Consider the following 8,166-nt stretch of genomic DNA (forward strand, 5'->3'; position numbering starts at 1 on the left):
AGCGAGTTCAAGCCATCCTTGACTGGACTCCCCCTGAAACGGTTAAGCAAGTCCGGAGTTTCCTTGGCTTAGCGAGCTACTGCCGCCGCTTCGTCGAGAATTTCTCCAAGGTTGCTAAACCTCTAACCGAACTCCTCAAGAAAGATAAAAAGTTCGAGTGGACCCCACAGTGCGAGTTCAGCTTTCAGGAACTGAAAAGACGCCTGACATCTGCCCCCGTACTCGTACCACCAGATTTTTCTAAGGACTTTATTATCTATTGCGACGCCTCGCGACAAGGACTAGGTTGCATACTCATGCAAGACCGTCATGTGATTGCCTATGCTTCCCGACAGTTGCGTCCACATGAGGATAATTATCCCACACATGATCTAGAGCTTGCAGCCGTAGTCCATGCACTCAAAACATGGCGACATTACCTTCTCGGTAATCGTTGCGAGATTTTCACCGACCACCAGAGTCTGAAATACATTTTCACCCAACCAGATTTGAATCTCAGGCAAAGACGTTGGGTCGAGTTGATCTCAGACTACGACTTAGGAATAACTTACACCCCGGGCAAAGCCAACGTCATGGCTGATGCGCTAAGCCGTAAATCCTATTGTAACAACTTGATGTTACAACAAAGCCAACCACTTCTCCACGAGGAATTCTGTAAGCTTAACCTTCACATTGTTCCTCAAGGATTTCTATCCACCCTGGTGGCGAAACCTACCCTTACGGATCAGATCATCAAAGCTCAGAAGGTAGATCCGGAAATCTCCCGTATTAAGAGAAACATCAAGAAAGGAGTTGCGGATTGTTTCTCCATTGATGACCAAGGTGTTGTGTTCTTTGGAGACCGCCTAGTGGTTCCCAAGGTACGCAACCTGAGGCGATTGATCCTTAAAGAAGCTCATGAATCTCCTCTCACCATTCATCCCGGTAGTACTAAAATGTATCAAGACCTACGCCAGAGGTTTTGGTGGACTAGGATGAAGAGAGAAATTGCTCAATACATTGCTAATTGCGACGTCTGCCGTCGTGTCAAAGCAGAGCATCAGCGGCCTGCTGGCACCCTTCAGCCTCTGGCTATTCCTGAATGGAAATGGGATAAAATCGGTATGGATTTCATTACCGGGTTTCCCAGGACCAAGAGGGGGAATAATGCTATCTTCGTTGTTGTCGATCGTCTTTCCAAAGTAGCCCACTTCCTACCTGTTCGTGAGAGTATAACCGCTAGCCAGCTAGCAGACTTGTACATCTCCCGAATAGTGTCTCTTCATGGTGTTCCATTGGAAATTAACTCAGACCGTGGAAGTCTCTTCACCTCTCGATTTTGGGAAAGTTTCCAAAATGCTATGGGAACTCGTCTTTCTTTTAGCACCGCCTTTCACCCTCAATCAAGTGGTCAGGTAGAACAAGTTAATCAAATTCTGGAGGATATGCTCCGAGCTTCTGTCATCTCTTTCGGCATGGATTGGGAGAAATGCCTCCCATTCGCCGAGTTCGCTTATAACAATAGTTACCAAGCTAGCTTGGGCAAAGCCCCTTTCGAGGTTCTCTATGGACGGAAATGTCAAACGCCTCTTAACTGGTCAGAAACCGGGGAAAGACAACTCTTTGGCCCGGATATGATTCAAGAAGCAGAAGAGCAGGTTCGCATTATTCGTGAGAAATTGAAAACAGCCCAATCTCGCCAAAAGAGCCATTATGATCGCAAACATAAGGCTATGACTTTTGAGGTTGACGAGAAGGCTTACCTTTGGGTGACTCCTTTAAAGGGAACCCATCGATTCGGTATCAAAGGCAAATTGGCCCCTCGCTACATTGGACCCTTTCGCATTCTTGCCAAGCGAGGAGAAGTTGCCTACCAATTGGAACTACCTCCGCGTCTTTCCAAGGTTCATGACGTCTTCCACGTTTCCCAACTCAGGCGTTGCTTCTCGGATCCTATCCGTGGAGTGGACCACGAAACGCTTGATCTCCAAGATAATCTCACATATCGGGAGTATCCCGTTCGAATCCTTGACCAAGCCGAGCGTAGCACTCGACGCCAAAACATCAAGTTTCTCAAGGTTCAATGGTCACACCATTCCGAGAAAGAAGCTACTTGGGAAAGGGAGGATCGTCTTCGACTTGAGTACCCCACCTTCTTCCCAACGGATCCTAAATCTCGGGACGAGATTCTTTTGAGTGGGGGTGAGTTGTCACATCCTAGCTAGTTCATGCATTAGAGTGTTGCATCATGTCTACATTTCACAGAAACCTGAAATGGGGATGTCAGAAACCCCCAGCACCCCCTTGGAACAACTAGGGTTTACTAAAATTCTTTTCAATGAACCTGAAATGCCCTCCATAAATGTTCACCATCTTAGGTTCTGGCTAAAACCTCTGCCAAAAATGGTTTCATATTTTTGGAGGCCATCTTGGATTTTTGCACAAGCCATAAGTATTTGCATTTGGGCATTTTAAATCCTATAAATATTTTCAAATGCCCAAATAATCTTGAAGGTATTTTTAGGCTGTTGAGAATAATTTCAAAGGTGCCTCAGAATATTTTCAGGATTTTCCCAAATGAAATAGTATTTTTACTATTTCAAAACACAGAAACAGAAATAAAGAAATAAAAGAGAAACAGAAAGCAGAGAAACTCACCTGGCAGCCCACCTGGCGGCCCAGCACTGTGCTGGCCCGCGCCAGTCAGCTGCCTGCTCTCGCCAGAGCAGGCAGAGTGGTGACGCCGGCGAGCGCGAGCTCGCCACGGCGCCACCTGCTTGCCGCCCTCGCCGTGGATGCGCTGGACGACTTCCCCGACGCGCCCCCGAGCCTCTGGACACCGCCATTCTCCCCCGTCGCCTCTCCCTCGCCTTTTCCCCACCATGGCCGACGCCGCCGCAGCCACCTCACCGGAGTAACCGCGCCCACCGTCGACCTCGCGCCGTTCCAGCGTGTCCAACAGCTCCGCCGTCGCCCACTCCTTCGAGCAAGCCGAGCCCCGAGCGCTCGTTTGCCCCAAAGCTCCGCCACCGACCTCGCCTTCGCCGCTCACCGTCGGAGATCCCCTCCGCCGTCGCCACTGCAACAGCTCGCCTCCGACCTCGCCGTCCGCTCCGTCGCAACCGCCGTGAGCATGGCCACCTTCCCATCCTCTCCTCTCTCTTTCTCGAGCTCTGTAGCCACCGCACGAAGCTCACCCGTACGCGCCGCCGCACGAGCTCGTCGCCGACGAGGCTCCGGCCATCCAACGGCCGCTCCACCGTAGCCATTAGCTCCACCGCAACGCCAGGAACCTGTAGCGCCATCGCATGTCCCTCGCCGTGCTCTCTAGCTACGGTTTCAACCACGCCCGTACCCCGGCAGCCGCACGGCTCGTCGCCGGCGTCGATTCCGGCGACCCCGAGCTCCACCACCACCACCAGTCGACGCGGTTCGCCCCCAGCTACACGTAGGTACCCTCCGCCGTCCATTTGGTCGCCGGAGGAGGGATCCCGCACTCCACCGCCGCGTCTGGACGTCGCCGGCGGCTAAACGCCGGCGAGTCAGCGTGGTTTGACCACAGGTTGACCCCCCAGGGTCACTAACAAGTGGGGCCCGCCTGCTAATTAAATCTGGGTTAGAGTTAAAATTAATCCTAATTAGCTAATTACCTAACAGTGACACTGACACACGGGACCCACACGTCAGGTTTAACCTGGACGACCCCGTTGACCTGCTGACGTCACACTGACGTCAGGCTGACGCAGTAAAGCATTACTGGAATTATTCTTATATTGGAAATTCCAGAAATTATCACAAACTTCAAAAAATCATAGAAAATAATCTATAGCGACGATAAGTGGTGGGAGCGTGTGTGACGAAGTACACCCCTGCAGGGTATGAAACTATTCGAATAGTCGCGTCCGCGGTAAAGGACTACTTGGTCGCTTATGCAGTTCATAGACAAGTAAATGGATACTACTAAAATCCTCAAGATAAGTGTGAGTACCGCGGATGGCTCTCTCGTTGGATGACGAGGGAGGATCCACGGTGGAGTATTGAGATGGTGATTAGTGGACTCGTGTGCGAAAACTATTTCACAAGTGGTGTATCGTAGGATAGCTTAGCCAAGAGTCAAAGCTGGCTTGCTGCAATAACCCCACTACCTTCTTGAGAATGAACATGTATAGTAGGATCTGTTGTAAGACTTGCTGAGTACCTTTGTACTCATGTTGCTTTAATTACTGTTTTCAGACGACAACACCGCCCCTTCTGACGGGTTCTACGTAGAACTCGACGACGACGAGTGACTCGCCACCCAGGTGGTGATCTAGGCTTGTGAAGGGCCTATGTAGATAGACAGGCTTCGTCAAGCCTTCTTTCTTTCTAGTGTCTGTACCCAGACAGTTTGCTTCCGCATGTGCTTGTATGATTGTATGACTTGAGTGTCGGGTCATGTGACCCCTATCTGTATGAACAAGTTATGTAAGGCTCTCCGGAGCCCTTTAAATAAAGTACTTGAGTTGTAGAGTTTTGTTGTGATGCCATGTTGTATTTGCACATATCGAGCATATTGTATGTATGTTTGAAATGCTTGGTATGTGTGGGATCCGACAATCTAGTTGTTTATCTTTAGCAGCCTCTCTTATGGGGAAATGTAGTCTAGTGCCTCCTTGAGCCATAGTAGTCCGCTACAGCCCGGTTCACCGGAGTCCTGCTAGCCCAGCACTACTGCTCTGGACACTTGACTGGCCGGCATGTGAGTCATATCGTTCCTGTGTCTGTCCCTTCGGGGAAATGTCACGCGGTGACATCCGGAGTCCTGCCTAGCCTGCTACAGCCCGGGTTCCCGGAGTCCTGTTAGCCCAGTGCTACAGCCCGGATTCACACGCTGCTGACCGACACGTTCGATGTTGATTCATGTATGCCTGTCCCCATACGTTAGTGCCGCTTTGGGTTCACGACTAGCCATGTCGGCCCGGGTTCTCTGTCATATGGATGCTAGCGACATTGTCATATACGTGAGCCAAAAGGCGCAAACGGTCCCGGGCCATGGTAAGGCGACACCCGTGGGAGTACCGTGCGTGAGGCCGCAATGTGATATGAGGTGTTACAGGCTAGATTGGTGTGACTTGGAATCGGGGTCCTGACAGCGTTGGCATCAGAGCCGGACTGCCTGTAGGTGCGATAAGCCAAACTGGTCGATGTCGAGTCTAGAAATGCTTTAGTTATATGTAGGGGAATTGATTGTGGGAGGGAACGTAAGGTGCTTTTACTCCTTTACCTCATGCCCTCTGATCTGAGTCATACTCTTCTCATTCTACGCGGGTTAAGGACTAGGCTCTCTCCTCTCTATCAGGTTCACGTGTTACTAATCCGTAGTAACTTATAGGATTGTTGGTTCCATGCTTCGGTTCAGTTTCTACTACCCTAGTATGTTGTCGGTTGAACCAGAACCCTGACATGATGTTTTTGAGTGGTATTGCAAACTGTTGCGAATGTCTCAAATCCTTTTTCGAGCATCTACAGCCGTTATGCTGTCCAAATTCTCCTAGAAATACTAATGCCTTGCATTATTTCATGCTTTCAGATGGCCACCCGTTCCCAGAACCAAGTGGTTCGTCTGACCCGGTGCATCGGCGTACCTGGTCACACGGCCATGTTAGTCCGAGTGATGGTTGAGACAGGCTATCGTTGGTATCCCGAGTATACCGTCGAGGAGCAGTTCCGAGACTTTAATCAAAGTCAATATCTTTGCACCGTCAGGATTTACCCATCCTATCCTGGAGCCACTGAACCCCTCCATTGCTCTTATGGACTTGGGGTTACCGTCGAGATGTCCGTGCAGGACGCAGCTTACTCAATGATGACTATCATGCGAGCCAGAACTGCCTTGCTTCAGAACACCGACTTCCGCTATATGCCAGCAGCACTCCCTGGGGCACAGGGGTACTATCAGGCCACTTACTGTGATTCTACCCATGAGGGCTCACTACTCCGTACCACCACCGAGATGCTTGAGGACAAGGACCGTGAGAATCGTGCCTTGCGAATGGAGCTCTTTAATGCTCGTGCTGATCACTGGGCCACACTGACACGGTTTGCACCTGCCGTGCAAGCTGGGTTCATGGACATGAGGGACTTGTATCCCGTGCGGTCTGGTCTGCCAGAATGTATGGAATGGCGTGATGTAGGAGGCATCACCCCTCCTCATGGACCCCGTCTGCCACCGTTTGTTGGGCCAAGGCCACACCCGAGTTCCTATGGACCGCAAGCTCCACAGGACCGACTGTTTCCAGATGATCATGTTCAGCTCCCAGGACATGGTGGTGACTTCTATGAAGATTACTACGGAGACGTCTGAGTTGGTAGTAGTTCCACTAGTATTGTAACAGTTGTAATCTCCACAGTCCTACGTGTCTTGTGGGATACGACTTGGTGTGTATCACGTTCCGGAGGTGTAGAAAAATAATGTATAGGAGCCTGGAATGCCTCTGATGAGATGTATCGTCTTTGATCGTAGTTGTACCTTAGCCTGGGCTTGTACTAAACTATGTATGGCGTGTATGACCGTTGGTATATGTATGTTGCTATGTTACCATGTCATACTGATGGTCATCTCTGCATTCCCCGTTATCCATTACATTCCGCATTTCCCTACCAAGATTTAGCCATCCTCGTCTAAACCATTGCTTTGCTTCTCCTAGGATGGTTAACACCCGCAACAACCCTGCCGTCCAGGCGCAGGGTGAAGCCAATGCAGCCAGGGCGGAGAATCTGCCCCAACCGCCTTCATTGGCCGAAGTTATGCTGGAGGCAGAAAGAAACAAGCGTGAGACTAACCGCTTGCTAGAGCGAATTGAGCAGAATACTGCACGTCACCAGAGGAACGACCTGGTGTCCATCAATGACTTTATCAAGTTGTACCCACCGAAGTTCAATCATTCCGTCGAGCCCCTTGATGCGGATGATTGGCTTCGCAGCATCACCCATAAGCTACGTTCTGCCAACGTAGCCGAAGCTGATAAGGTTACCTACGCTGCCTATCACCTCGAAGGCCCTGCTAGCCTTTGGTGGGAGAACTTTGAGGCTATGCGCCCAGCTGGCCAAATCACTACTTGGGCTGAGTTCAGTGAGGTTTTCCGTGAGCATCACATTCCGAAGGGTCTCATAGATCGTAAGCGGGAAGAATTCTGCAACTTCACCCAAGGTAGACTGACCGTGGATGCATACAGCCGTGAGTTTGGAAATCTAGCACGCTATGCTCCTGAAGAGGTATCCACCGACGCCAAGAAGCAGGCAAGGTTCCGCAAGGGACTTAGCCCTGAGCTTCGCCGTGATCTTCGTCTGCACGAGTGCACCTCCTTCCAGAAGTTGGTCAATAAAGCCATCAGTGCCGAGACAGGACAAACTGACTATGACGCTACACGCAAGCACTCTCGTGATTTTGGTTCCTCATCTGGCTCCGGATCCCAGAAGTGCCGGGTCTGGATTCCAAATACTGCTCTGCCACCCAGGTTCACCCCGAGGCCATCCTTCGAGGCGCCTCGCCCCAACCAGCAGCATGCACCGCCCAAGGTCTATGGTGGCCCCGCTGCTAATGCCGCTCCACGCCCCAATATTGTGACATGCTTCAAGTGTGGAGAAACGGGTCACTATTTGCGCGAGTGCCCCCGAAACAACCTCAACCAACCTGGACAGTCCGTTGGCCGTGGTAAGCCAGCAGGAAAGACTTACTACGCCAAGCCAGCCACCACTGCACGTGGCCATGTCAACTATGTTTCAGCTGAAGAAACTCATGAGGATCCCAACGTCGTCCTTGGTACGCTCCTTGTTAATTGCCATCCGGCAACTGTTCTTTTCGATACTGGAGCATCTCATTCATTTATCTCTGAGAGCTATGCTCGATTACACAACACCACATTTTGTGACATGCCCACTTCCATGGTAATCCAAACCCCTGGTTCTAAGTGGCAAACCTCTAAGATAAGCCATGGAAATGAAATTCTTGTTGACAGATTGGTCTTCCTTGCATCACTAATAGCTCTCAAGTCCTCGGACATAAACATCATCTTGGGTATGGACTGGATGTCAGCCCATTATGCTAAGATTGATTGCTCTACTAGAACTGTTCAACTCACCCATCCGTCGGGCAAGACAGTCAATGTTTTGACCCGAGTGTCTAAGCGTCAGCTCTACTCATTAAAT

This window comes from Triticum aestivum, chromosome 1D (assembly GCF_018294505.1).
Source record: "Triticum aestivum cultivar Chinese Spring chromosome 1D, IWGSC CS RefSeq v2.1, whole genome shotgun sequence".
NCBI classification, from domain to species: Eukaryota; Viridiplantae; Streptophyta; class Magnoliopsida; order Poales; family Poaceae; genus Triticum; species Triticum aestivum.